Source organism: Papaver somniferum, chromosome 8 (assembly GCF_003573695.1).
Source record: "Papaver somniferum cultivar HN1 chromosome 8, ASM357369v1, whole genome shotgun sequence".
NCBI classification, from domain to species: Eukaryota; Viridiplantae; Streptophyta; class Magnoliopsida; order Ranunculales; family Papaveraceae; genus Papaver; species Papaver somniferum.
Window position 1 is genome coordinate 175464850 of NC_039365.1, and position 14558 is coordinate 175479407.

Here is a 14558-nt window from a genome sequence, read left to right on the forward strand (position 1 = left end):
ATGAGTTTTGATTCACTAAAATATGACAACCAAACTTGACATACAAACGCTTGGTGGTTTCAACCGAGCAATGCTCTAACAATCTCCCCTTTTGTCAATTTTAGTGACAAAACTCTTACATCATATAAATAAACAAATTACAAGAATTCATTACACATACGCTTGATTCCCGAATCCAACAGCACAGTAAACTGCTTACATTCAATCCTTGAAAATGTCGTTGTTGACATTATAATAACAAAGATATTACTCCCCCTAAGGAAGATAGGTAGATCTTCAATCCACACGTCTTTGTTATACCAATTCATATGACATGTTACTCCCTCTTAGTTTGTGCTTTCACTCTTTCGTTAGATAAACATTCAAGCACCACTGTTCTTTTCCTTAGCGATACCAATCAATATAAAATCAATGACAGTATCACTTGTTTACTCCATATACCTCCCCCTTTTTGTCACAAAAATTACAAAGAAACGAAAAAATAAAGGACAACACGAAAAGAATCTTACAAATCTCAATAGACTTGAAACCTGTATAGTTAGGCACGAGGGTTCCACACATCGTGTTCTGATAACCAATATCAAAACCGAAACTAAAAGTAGTTTTATTTTGATATGTTACCAAGGAAACAATTGTCCGAAACAATTTTTCCACTTTAGTTTAGCAAAACACAAATCAACTAAGCACCTTAGTCCCTTTGCTAAACCGATTGTTCAAAAACAACCGCTTAATTCGATAAGACCAAAATAAAGATAACTCTATTTTTCTCATCAGGTTCTAATTATCCATAAACTTAGACCTTTCATTTTTAAACAAGACAAGTACTAGGTTAGTTAAATAGCACTTCTTGTTAAGGAATTTGATTAGACTTGAATAACCAAAACCTCACTTTAATAAGTCTAACTAAGATCATAATTAACTTAGTTTCTCTTACCCGGAATCGAATTGGACTAAAAAACTCATCCCGTACACCTTTTATTTCATTAAGCCATAAATAATTCATACAAACTAACATAAATCAACTTGCATAATTATTCACCTTAACCGGAAGCAATTGAAACAACATAGACATTAAAAGCACCGCAATTGCACCGAAATTTTGTAAGACTAAACAATTGATACCATACAAACGCAAGATAACAATAGTTTTTCTTAACCGGAACCAATTGAATCACACATAACATCAATTGTACCAAAATTTTGTAAGCCTAAACAATTGATACCACATAATAAAGCAAGATAACAATAGTTTTTCTTAACCGGAACCAATTGAATCACACAAAACATCAAGTATACCGAAATTTTGTCAAGCAAAATCAATAAATATATATGATATAAACTCATGCTTTTATTAAACAGGAAAACAATTAACTAACAAGATTGTTACCTCAAATTTCGCATCCACTTCTCCAATATGTTTGCATCTTCGTCCAGGGAGATTGATATGGAAATATCATCATGTTGTCATCCTTATGCATAAACAAAGGAATAACAACAACCAACCTTTACCAGAGAAAGTTTAAAAATCGTTTTTAACAATTACAAGAAAAAGTTGAAAACCGTCGAAACACATATGCTTTTATGCTAAAACAAAACCGATTCAATATATTGTGACTTTTTCACATATTGTTTCTACCAGAAACCCTCATGATTCTTTAATAAGGCCTACCAACATGGGCTAGAACTTAATCATGCTAAATCAAAAAGTCACCCAAATCAATGTAGTCAATATCAGATTTCGGTGAATATCGGTCAAGTACCGAGACACGATATTTCGGTGAATACCGGCCAATACCAGCAATATCGGCATCTCGGTGAAACATCGAAACCGATATTATCGGAAGTATTTCGGCCATCTCGGCCGAGATTAACTACATTGACCCAAACCACAAGGGTTCACAATATATGAGATCGAATATTAATGTAGTAAAACCGAAATCAAACATCCCATAAACTTACACAGAAATAAGATAAAAGCATGCAACCACATGCTATGTAAACTGAAAACTATCACAAGAAAAATTACCAATCAAATAATTTTATTCATAATAGACCAATAAAGTCAATAAAAGAAATCAAAAATTGATGTCTATTATTCTAGATTAAGTAATTTTAACTCATTCATCCTTGTTATCCTCTGTTTCCATGATTTCATCAAGGTTCTCTTCAAAAATTTCAAGATTGTTGGAGTGAAAACTGATCATTTGAAGTTCATGAAAATCTCTATATGATGCCCAACAAACAACATGAAAAATAATTTCCTTTCGAGCAACAGAATATAATTGCTTCAAGAGTTCTTTTCGTCCTATCAGTTCGAGAACTCCTTAACATAAGCTAGTATCCCTTACTTCAGTAAGAGAGGGCATGATCTGATATGAGCACAAATCAGAACAAATTTCGAATCTTCCTTTGTTGGAGGAATCTAATACACTTTCCACTTCCTGGATATAATATTCTCCCACAAATTCATTGTAATACCTTTTATTCTCAGTGAAAAGAATTATATGAATTTTTCTAGTTAGCAGATCATGAAATCTACATGAATATATCAAATCAGATATAACATACTTTAAATCGTTCATTATTGAAAACCATGAAGGTTTCGAATGAGAATAGGGTCTTTATAAGATCTTATCACTTATTAAAAAGGAAACCTTTATATACAAAGATTTTCGGTAATCTTTCTCAGAAGGAAGTAATCAAAAATACCCATTTTTAAACAAATTTCGATAACACAGGAGTGCTTGGGTACAGTGAAATTTTTTATTATGCGCAAGTGCATCATTTTTGACTGTTCTTTCTCTTCCATTTCTTGAGATATGATATGTCATCATAATCTAAGAAAGGTTTAGAGACTGATTCTTTTAAAGGATGAGAGACAAATCTTGCCAGTTTAAACTCATTTTTCTTATACCCCTTTTTAAATGATTTTGGTATATACTGGGTAGACCAAAGATCAACATAATATTCCTTTTCTCTATTTGATAAGAGATGGGGATCAAAGTTTATTTTTCCCAATTCCTCTGAGACAAACCGAAGAGCATTTTGCATCTTGCGAATCTTTCATGATTTCTGAACATGTTTTTCACTACCACAAGAATAACAACATTTGATATTATGAGAGATGTAATGTTTGTAGTTACATGTTTGTGCAAGATCGTTGAAAGTTCCTTTATGATTCTTTTCTCTCCTTAGCTTTGATCTCTTTTCTTCTTCATCAACTGTTTGTTTTTCCCTGCAGATTTCTGAACAATTGTGTTCAGTATTTTCTTTTGGAGACTCCTCTGTTTGAGTATATGCAGATTTGACAAAGTTAGTTTCATTGTTAGAAACTATAGTATTATTTCCTTCAAATCCTAAACAACGTGTTTCTCGATGGTATCTTCTAACTCCAATAAATAATATAAGTTGTTTGAACTCGCATTCATTTTTCCCAACATAGAGACTTCCTCTTTTAATGAAATGTTTTCATTGAGAGTGATGCTGAGAGATTCCTCTAAACAACTTATGTTGAAAAAGAAGATTTTCTTCCTTTTTCTTGAAGCACTCTTGTTGAGAGTTCAATTTTATTTTAGAGTCATCAAGCTCTTTCTCCAATATATAAAAAAATTCTTGAGATCTTTCCAGATCTTTTTCACAAGCCTCTACATGACGACGTTCAGTATTTATCCTTTTTTCATAGTCACAAACTTGTTGTGTGAATTCTTCTTATAACGATTCATGCTCTTTGAAACTTCAATGTTAAATCTCGTTCTCTTTCAAGAGTTAAGAGAAGTTCATTTGAGCAGAAAAGAAATTGTTTACTCAATTCCTTTAGTTCAGAAGTTTTCACACTTGATCTTTCATCAGAGATCTCAATAATAGAACTAAAAAATGCCTCGCTAGAGGTCTCATCATTAGAATATTCTGAGATCGAAGAACACTCTCCTTTAGGGAACATATATTGTGATACGTTAATTGATCCTTTCTTTAGTTTTCTCTCTCGCTTAACTTTTCCTTGGCCCATATCTTATAGGTTGGATCGCACCAAACATAGATTGTTAGATCTTTTCGTGTTTGCATGCTCTGATACCAATTGAAAAGGCGAGGGTACCCAAATATACCACAAGATAAAACTTTTCCTATCTATAAGTCCTTTCTCCGAAAGTGATTGTCTATGGATGGAGTTGATCCAATACAAATAATCGATTCACACTTCGTGTGATCGTCTACGGATACGAGATCGAGAAAATGCAACAATGAAGTATGTTTACTTGATACAAACGTTCGGACTTAACCAAACACAATAGGATTACTTATCAAGTAAATAGGAATTAACGTTTGTGTAATTTACTTTAATTATAATAAAACAATTATAATGCGGAAATATAAAGTAAATGACACAACAAGATTTTTTTAACGAAGAAACCGCAAATGCAGAAAAACCCCGGGACCTTGTCCATAATTGAATACTCTCAGGATTAAGCCGCTACACAAAATTACACCTAACTTCGGTTAGTTGAGACCAAGCAACTAAACCTATAGTTCACCTAGTTCCGTCTGTATTCTCATGCCTCCAACTTATAAATAAGTCACGTACTTGGAAGAATTCCTTTGGTTTGTATTCCAAACAGTAAAGGAACAACAAATCTGTTTGGTATCAACTCAATTCAACCAAGTGATATGAGTCGGACAAAAGCTCTTCCGTTTATCTTAACATAAACTCCTTCGTCAGGTCCTTAAATCTATCTTATGTTCAATTACCGAAGTAATCGTTTAAGATTAAGCTAACAACACTCTTAATCCAATAAATTGTGTTGATGCCGATCTACTCAATTAATCAATATAATCTACCACAAGGATAAACCGATTATTAATTGGATCCTCCTTTACCAAAACAAGTATTGTGCGCACCAAAGATTATAAACCCAAGTCAGATCTTCAATATCTTCTTTGTCTTCAAATGTTCTTAAATCTTCAATAAAAACCTGCACACAATCACTTGAACACAGAACGGAGTCTGTTAAAAATGGATTATCACAAGATCGTCTTTAGAACTAACAACAGTCTAAAGATCCCTGTCGAAACTCTGAACTAGTTTGAGTGAATCTTATATCAGAAGAGAAGATCCTCAAGAATAAACAAACTAGGTGCAATCGGATTTCAACCACCGTTAATCAATCAAATCAATCGTTAAAAAAATATAAACCACAATTATCTAGTTTCCCACCAACGGTACACGCTAGAGCTTCTCAATCCCAAAGAAGACTTTAAACTGAGCGGCCGTAAGAGATTTCGCCTAATTAGGTTACTTTCCTCTCCGAATAGGAGGCTACACCAGTAACAACAACAAAAGAGGAAGTCTGTTGTTAGAAAGGATTAGTTTGCTAGAAAGAAAAACTTCAAGTATTTATAGACAAGGAATTTTAGACATCAAGGAATTTCAAAAACCGAAAATATTCTCAAGATATTCATTAAAGCACAAATTCGGTTTCCATAATTCCTGGAAATGCTCTGTCCAAAAATAATGATCGAAATCTCTTGGAAAATCTAATTAGTAAATGCACATTACAAGTTCTTATATTTCCCTACAAAATGAAATTAATAACCTTAATTAAAAGATTATTAACTTACTTATGTTTCGATCATGGTATTTTATTCCTTTAGCTATTAAGGAATAACTTTGAACAATTAAAGAAGGAAACATTCACAGCACGTGTTCAAAGTATGCCGACAACCTTACTTTGTAAGTTCTCTTTCACACTTACAACCTTGAAACCGATTTGCCACACTTCCAAACAAGTTTAGAATTGGTTCATCTGAATTTCAAGAACCATGTGATTGATCAAACAAACATTCAATCACCATCATGGGTTTAACGGTTCTACCAAAACAAGTTTCGGTTCTACCTCTATATGAGTATTGTGCATAGTCACACTAGCTTTCCAAATATTCGGTTGAGTAGGTACTAGGATCGGTTCCCCACATATATATGGTATCTAACTTATATGTGTTGAACATGTCCATAGGATCAGTTCCCCTTTTCCTAAAAACGTGTTGCACATGTCTATAAGATCGGTTCCCCATTCTGGTATAAACCTTGATGCACCTCATACAAGGATCGGTTCCCCTTTGTGATGTACTGCACCTCTTACTAGGATCGGTTCCCCTTTCCCAAATTTGGTCAGATATAACACAAACCCGATCATACCATCTCAGGTGATTACTTAAGATCGGTTTCACTAATAAAAGTCATACCAATACATAAGTCATGCCTTTTTGAATAGTTCTACCAAGAACACAAACAAGTTGTGAGCGGTTATACTCAATCACACATATTGGTTTTTCATAAGATATGCAATGAATAAAAAAACCAATAACACCTAGAAATTTCCTTTTTTCGAGTTTATGAACTTACTTCCTTAGAACACATGTAAACATTGTTCCCTAGGATGAAATCCTCACCTCATACCCATACATAATCACAATAACATTCAAATGATTATGGCGATGTCTTATCTACAAAGTTTAATGGTTAAGCAAAAAACCTCGTATTGTATTCCTTAATAATATGTCTATCTAGAGTTCAAATATGTTTCGCAGATATTTTTTCAATATGCAGGACTTCAAAGATACGTTAGGGAATGAAACAGTTTAAGTCAAATATCACTAACCTCAAGTGGAATGATGATTGTTGTCGTTGTAGCTCCTTGCTTCTTCACATCTTCAAGTCTTCGCAATACTTGTAATGTCTCATATCCTAATACTTTCAATCTAACCTCTACGAAGTTGACTCTAGTACATAGTCAAGCGACTCTTAAGATGAGTTTTGATTCACTAAAATATGACAACCAAACTTGACATACAAACGCCTGGTGGGTTCAACCGAGAAATGCTCTAAAAATTTCCCCCTTTGTCAATTTTAGTGACAAAACTCTTACATCATAAGGATAAACAAATGACAAGAATTCGTTATACATACGCTTGATTCTCGAATCCAACAACACAGTAAACTGCTTAAATTCAATCCTTGAAAATGCCGATGTTGACATTATTATAACAAAGCTATCACTCCCCCTAAGGAAGATAGCTAGGTAGATATTCAATCCGCACGTTTTTGTTATACCAATTCATATGACATGTTACTCCCCCTTAGTCTGTGCTTTCACTCTTTCGTTAGATAAACATTCAAGCACCACTGTTCTTTTCCTTAGAGATACCAATCAATATAAAATCAATGCCAGTATCACCTGTTTACTCCATATATTTGTCCCCCTTTTTGTCACAAAAATGACGAAGAAACTAAAAAATAAAGGACAACACGAAAAGAATCTTACAAATCTCAATAGACTTGCAACCTGTAGATTTAGGCATGAGGGTTCCACACATCATGTTCTGATAACCAATATCAAAACCGAAACTACAAGTAGTTTTATTTTGATATGTTACCAAGGAAACAATTGTCCGAAACAATTTTTCCACTTTAGTTTAGCAAAAAACAAATCAACTAAGCACCTTAGTCCCTTTGCTAAACCGATTGTTCAAAAACAACCGCTTAATTCGATAAGACCAAAATAAAGATAGCTCTACTTTTCTCATCAGGTTCTAATTATCCATAAACTTAGACCTTTCAATTTTAAACAAGACAAGTACTAAGTTAGTTAACTAGCATTTCTTGTTAAGGCATTTGATTAGACTTGAATAACTGAAATCTCACTTTGATAAGTCTAACTAAGATCAGAATTAACTTAGTTTCTTTTATCCGGAATCGAATTGGACTAACCAACTCATCCCGTAAAACTTTTATTTCGTTAATCCGTAAATAATTCATACAGACGAACATAAATCAACTTGATTAATTATTAACCTCAACCGGAAGCAATTGAAATAACATAGACATTAAAAGCACCGCAATTGCACCGAACTCTTGTAAGCCTGAACAATTGATACCATACAAACACAACATAACAATAGTTTTTCTTAACCGGAACCAATTGAATCACACATAACATCAATTGTACCGAAATTTTGTAAGCATAAACAATTGATACCACACAATAAAACAAGATAACAATAGTTTTTCTTAACCAGAACCAATTGAATCACACACAACATCAAGTATACCGAAATTTTGTTAAGAAAACTCAATAAATATATATGATATAAACTCATGCTTTTCTTAAACAAGAAAACAATTAACTAACAAGATTGTTACCTCAAATTTCGCATCCACTTCTCCAATATGTTTGCATCTTCGTCCAGGGAGAATTGATATCGAAATATCATCATGTTGTCATCCTTATGCATAAACAAAAGAATAACAACAACCAACCTTTACCAGAGAAAGTTTAGAAATCGGTTTTAACAATTGCAAGCAAAAGTTGAAAACCGTCGAAACACATATGCCTTTATGCTAAACCAAAACCTATTCAACATATTGTGACTTTTTCACATATTGTTTCTACCAGAAACCCTCATGATTCTTCGATAAGGCGTACCAACATAGGCTAAAACTTAATCCTTCTAAATCAAAAAGTCACCCAAACCACAAGGGTTCACAATATATGAGGTCGAATATTAAGTTAGTAAAACCGAAATCAAACATCCCATAAACTTACATAGCAATAAGATAAAAGCATTCAAGCACATGCTATGTAAACCCATGTCTGGATACATTGCAGTTTGTGTACTTAGTGTGCGAACTGTTTTGTCGGAATTCAGGACCAAAAGTTAAGTTTGCATACCCGTTCATAAAGTTATTCAACTGTTAAAGTCAGGGTATTGAAGTTTGCATACCCGTTCGCAAACTGATTTAACTGTTGAAATCCGAGAACCAAGTTTGCGTACCCATTTGCAAACAGTTTCAACTGAGTTCAGTCTGGAGATGGCGGTAAATAACGTTTTAAAATTATTTTGATTCATATATTACCTCACAGTCTCACACGGTGAGATCTTTTTATTTTATTTTTTCTCCATTTACCTTTAATCTGGCTTTGTACCAGTCCAATTTTCTTTAGTGTTTATGCATTGCTGGTTGCTGCTGAAGCTGAGGAAATAGTTATGATCAGGGTCAATTCTTATTAAAAGTAGGTTCTTTGTCGTATTTTCCCAGGTGTTCCAGCTTTCTAATTTTGAAAGATTGCAATGTAAATTGATACTTTTGGGCTCGAATATACTGGATATGAACACGAATTTGTAGTTTCACCAACATTCTTGTTATAAATTTGCAATTGAGAAGAATTAGAGTCTGGCATGATATGAACTGCAATGTATTTTCAGGTCACCGGAATCTTAAATTTTCAGATAGCCGGAACCTGACATTTCAAGCTGGAATCACTTGAAACGGTTTTTTTTTTTAATTCAAATCTAACAATTTCCTAATGGGAAACATGTGTTACCCTATTTTGAAAAATAAAACACATGTCATCTCTTTATTAGTCACTTGAACTGTTATATAAAGGGTTAGCAAAGATTATAACACAATTACCGTATTACAAACTAAATATAAAGTGTAAAATGCCAATAATTAGGATAAATCTTGTAATGAAAATGAAGTGTTATCCTATTTAATTTCTCTAATGGAATAAAAGAGTTAGACAAAATTCTAACATATTATATAACTGCCTATGGGTAAGCATTTTTCTTAGTTAGGGAAATTAACTTATATTTCTTTAGTAATGCTTTTTTTCCATAAGGAAAACCTTGATATGGTGTAGTGATCACTACGGAGAACACTTGCTTCCTTTCTGGACATTCGTTTCATTCTTACTTAATAGGGTTATTTGGTTTTTGGTACTCAGGTTTTGACCATAACCTGAGTTTGGTCTAACATTTGTCCAGCCTTTGCGTTTGGTCTAAAGACCAACGTTGACCTGCATTGACCACGTTAAACTTTGACTTCTGTTAAGTAATTAAAACTAGACTTAACCAAGTCAAAGTAAGTCAACGTTGGTATTTAGACCAAACACAAAGGCTGGACAAATGTTAGACCAAACTCAGTTTTCGGTCAAAACCTGAGTACCAAAAACCAAATAACCCTACTTAATAAGCTAGCAACAAATGATAGTTGTAGCTCATCTATCATATCTCTGTTGGAGAAAATGAGTTTTAATTAAAAAGATTTTATGGTCTTGGTATGGTTTGATCTAATGACCTAAGGGTCTAAGGATACTCACTCATTTTTGGGTGAATGAAGTGGAACCTTTAGTCCCACATTGTGGAAAACTAAAGAGGAGCTCCACTATATAATCATACACTTATGTATGAATTGTAAAACGTGGGTGGAGCGGGTGGGCAAAAATACATATTTTGACCCATGCGATATACGCATATACCATGCACCAAGTCCCTTTCCTATTCGGATTTACTTTTTGGAGAATTTTTTCTTTAGGAATTTAATTCCAAAATTATTTTTTAAGAGTTTTATTTGTGGGAAATTCCTTTTACGAGTTTTACTTGTTTTTGAAGAAAACAAAAAAACCTAACTTGATTTGCAAGTATCTCATCCTATAAATATGACTCGAAATTCTGTTTTTAAAAAACACACAAAGCAGCGACTATCTCTAGGTCTACTTTTCTTCTTCTTCTTATATTTGTGCGGCGTTTTGCTTCCATCCCTGTTGCTGAGTTCAAGAGTGGGTAACTTGCGTTGTGCTAACTCAAGTTATATCGGGCAGTCTTATCCTGGACACATCTTCGCACGTTGGGGTTTAGCATTACTTCAGAGTATACCCGCGAACTAATGTGTTAAGGACAGCTTGTTGAACCTGTGATTCTGCCCTCATCAATTTGTTCGTGGTAGAGTTGTTTGATACTGTTCTTTATATTATTGTTTGATACATCTGACGTTTCTTCAATTGTTGCAAGATTCCAACAATCTTAACACATTATTCCTTGTAACAATGGGAAAGAACGATGTTGAAAGACCACAGAAGTTTAACGGAAAGGATTTCAAGAGATGGCAATCCAAGATGCTATTTTATCTAAGCCATCATGAACTGGATTATGTACTTGTTCCACATGCTGAATTGATGAATGCTGAAGGTTTAACTGAGGAGGCGATCGAGTATAACAAGAGGTGTAATTTTCTGGCGAAAAATCATATCATGAATGGTTTGGAAGATGCGATGTATGATTTTTACAATGCTAAAGAAAATTTCAGTGCTTATGATTTGTGGACTGCGTTAGAAGCAAAGTATCAAGCGGAGACTGCAGGGAGCAAGAAATTTCTGGTGGCGAAGTTTATGGACTTCAAGATGACGAATGATAAACCTGTTGTTGATCAATTTCTCGAATTTCAACAGATCATTAATGAGATTCTTGCTGAAGGTATGGTCATTGATGAGACGTTTCAAGTATCTGCGGTAATTGAGAAGTTACCATCTTCTTGGTCTGAATACAAGAAAAAGCTAAGACATGAAACTGGCGAGATCAACATGGTTGAATTAGGAAAGAAAATTCAAGTGGAAGAGATGCTGTGCACCAAGGATAAGAACGTGTCTTCTGCAAGGGACATGAGTAACAAAGCTCATATGACTGAACACAGATCTTCCAAAGCTGGAAAAGGTGAGAGTAACAATCGTAACTCTAAGCGTGGTCCTCCCAAGAAAGGTATGTTTCGAAAACCAGAGTCTAGCATTACTAAAATTAAGGGTGCTTGTTATGCGTGTGGAGTTACTGGACATATGGCAGTTCACTGTAGACATCGTAAGGACAAAAAGGATAGTGCTAACTTGGTTGAAAAGAACAAGGACGAGTTTTCTGCAGTAGTGTCTGAAGTTAATTTGGTGACCAATGTGATGGACTGGTGGGTAGACTCTGGAGCTACCAAGCATGTTTGTGGGAACAGAGACCTGTTCACCTCCTACCAGAGGGTAGGGGAAGGCGAGAAACTCTATATGGGTAACTCATCTGCATCAGAGGTTGCAGGAAAAGGAAAGGTCGGTCTGAAGCTCACATCTGGCAAGACTCTCACATTGAATGAAGTTCTTCATGTTCCAGACATCTGCAAAAATCTTGTTTCTTGTTCTGTTTTAGATGATAAGGGTTTTAAAGTTTCAATTGAGTCTGGAAAACTTATAGTAACTAAGGGCAATGATTATGTGGGTAAGGGTTATAAGACTGGGGTCTTTACAAACTTAATGTAACCTGTCCTGAAGTGAAATTGAATGATTCTTCTGCTTACATGTGTGTGTCATCGAATGTTTGGCATGGTAGACTTGGTCATGTAAATTACAAATCAATGCATAAACTGGCTAGCGTAGGCTGCATACCCAAATTCACTTTGGATAAAAGTTATAAGTGTGAGATTTGCGTAGAATCTAAGCATGCTAAGAAATCATTCAGGAAGAATGTCCAGAGAAACACTAAACCCTTAGAATTGATTCATTCAGACGTAGTTGACATGAAGTCAGTTCAAACTAGAGGTGGTAAGAAATGGTTTGTCACTTTTATAGATGATTGTACGAGGTACTGTCAGGTTTATTTGCTTAGAGGGAAGGACAATGCCTTAGAAGCCTTTAAGATATATAAACGTGAAGTTGAAAACCAATTGAATGCTACCATTAAAACTTTTAGGTCTGACCGTGGTGGTGAGTATCTAATTCCTATTGGAGATTTCTGTGAAGAACATGGGATAATACATGAAACTACAGCCCCTTATTCACCTCAATCCAATGGTGTAGCTGAACGAAAGAACCGTACCCTTAAGGATATGATGAATGCCATGTTGATTAGTTCAGGATTACCTTCGAATTTGTGGGGGGGGCTATCCTCTCAGCCAATTACATCCTGAACAGAGTACCCTTTAAAGGATCAGATAAAAGTCCATATGAGTTATGGAAAAGTAAACAACCATCTTATGATTACTTCAAAGTGTGGGGGTGCTTGGCAAAGGTGGCCATCCCTCCTCCTAAGACAAATAAGATAGGACCCAAAACCGTTGATTGTGTTTTTATAGGGTATCCTGAGCATTCTAGTGCTCATAGGTTTATGGTTGTGAGTTCTGAAATTTCTGACATAGGGTTGAATACTATCATGGAGTCTAGGGATGCTGAGTTCTTTGAGAATGTTTTTCCTATGAAACGTGATTCTCGAAAGAGATGTTTAGATGATCCCCTAGAATTTACATCATCCAGTCAGTCATTACCTTTAGAGGAAGATGAACCAGAAATAGAACCTAGAAGAGGTAAAAGGGTTAAAACTATGAAAACCTATCCTGGTTGCATTACATACCTAGCCGAGTCTGATCCTCAGACTTACAAAGAAGCCATGACTTGTCCTGAAGCTCCGTGGTGGAAAGAAGCTTCAATTAGTGAAATGGATTCCATTCGAGAAAACGGTACTTTTGAACTTGTAGATTTACCTCCAGGGTCTAAGGCCATAGGTTGTAAATGGATTTTCAAGAGAAAACGTAATATAAATGGAACTATTGAAAAATACAAGGCTAGGTTGGTAGCGAAAGGCTATAAACAGATAGAAGGTATAGACTTCTTTGATACATATTCACCAGTAAGTAGAATTAGCTCCATTAGGATGTTAATTGCTATAGCTTCTGTCCATAACCTACAGATACATCAAATGGATGTAAAGACAGCGTTTTTGAATGGTGAATTAGATGAAGAAATTTATATGGAACAACCCGAAGGATTTGTAGTTAAAGGTTGTGAGAAGAAGGTTTGTAAACTGAAGAAATCTTTGTATGGATTGAAACAAGCACCTAAACAGTGGCATGAGAAATTTGATCATGTGATGATTTCTAGTGGTTTTAGAATTAATGAATCTGATAAGTGTGTTTATACTAAACTTGTCAAGGATGCCTGTGTGATTGTATGCTTGTATGTTGATGATATGCTTATACTAGGTACAAACATGGATGTTATTAATACCACTAAGAAAATGTTGAATGAGAACTTTGACATGAAAGACTTAGGCCCCGCTGATGTCATATTAGGGATGAAGATTAGAAAAACTTCTAATGGCTATAGTCTGAGTCAGTCTCATTATGTTGAATCCATACTTAAGAAATATAATCAGTTTGACTGTAAACCTGTTTGCACTCCATATGATTCTTCTTGCAAACTCATGAAGAATAAGGGTGTAGGTGTTAACCAACTTGAATACTCAGAGTCATAGGAAGTCTGATGTATTTGATGAATTGTACGAGACCAGACATTGCTTATGCTGTGAGTAGGTTAAGCAGGTATACTTGTAATCCAGGGCAGAAACATTGGGATGCACTTAATAGAGTGCTAAAGTACTTGAAGTACACAATGACCTTTTGTTTGAATTACGAAGGGTATCCGGCCGTCCTTGAGGGATTTTGCGATGCGAACTGGATAGCAGACTCAGAGGAGTCTAAGTCTACGAGTGGATATGTATTCACTCTAGCAGGTGCGTCTGTATCTTGGAAGAGTTCCAAACAGACATGTATAGCTCGCTCAACTATGGAGTCGGAGTTTATTGCGTTAGATAAAGCAGGAGAGGAGGCCGAATGGCTAAGAAACTTTTTAGAAGATATTCCTCTCTGGCATAGGCCTGTGCCAGCTATATCTATACATTGTGACAGCAAATCTGCAATA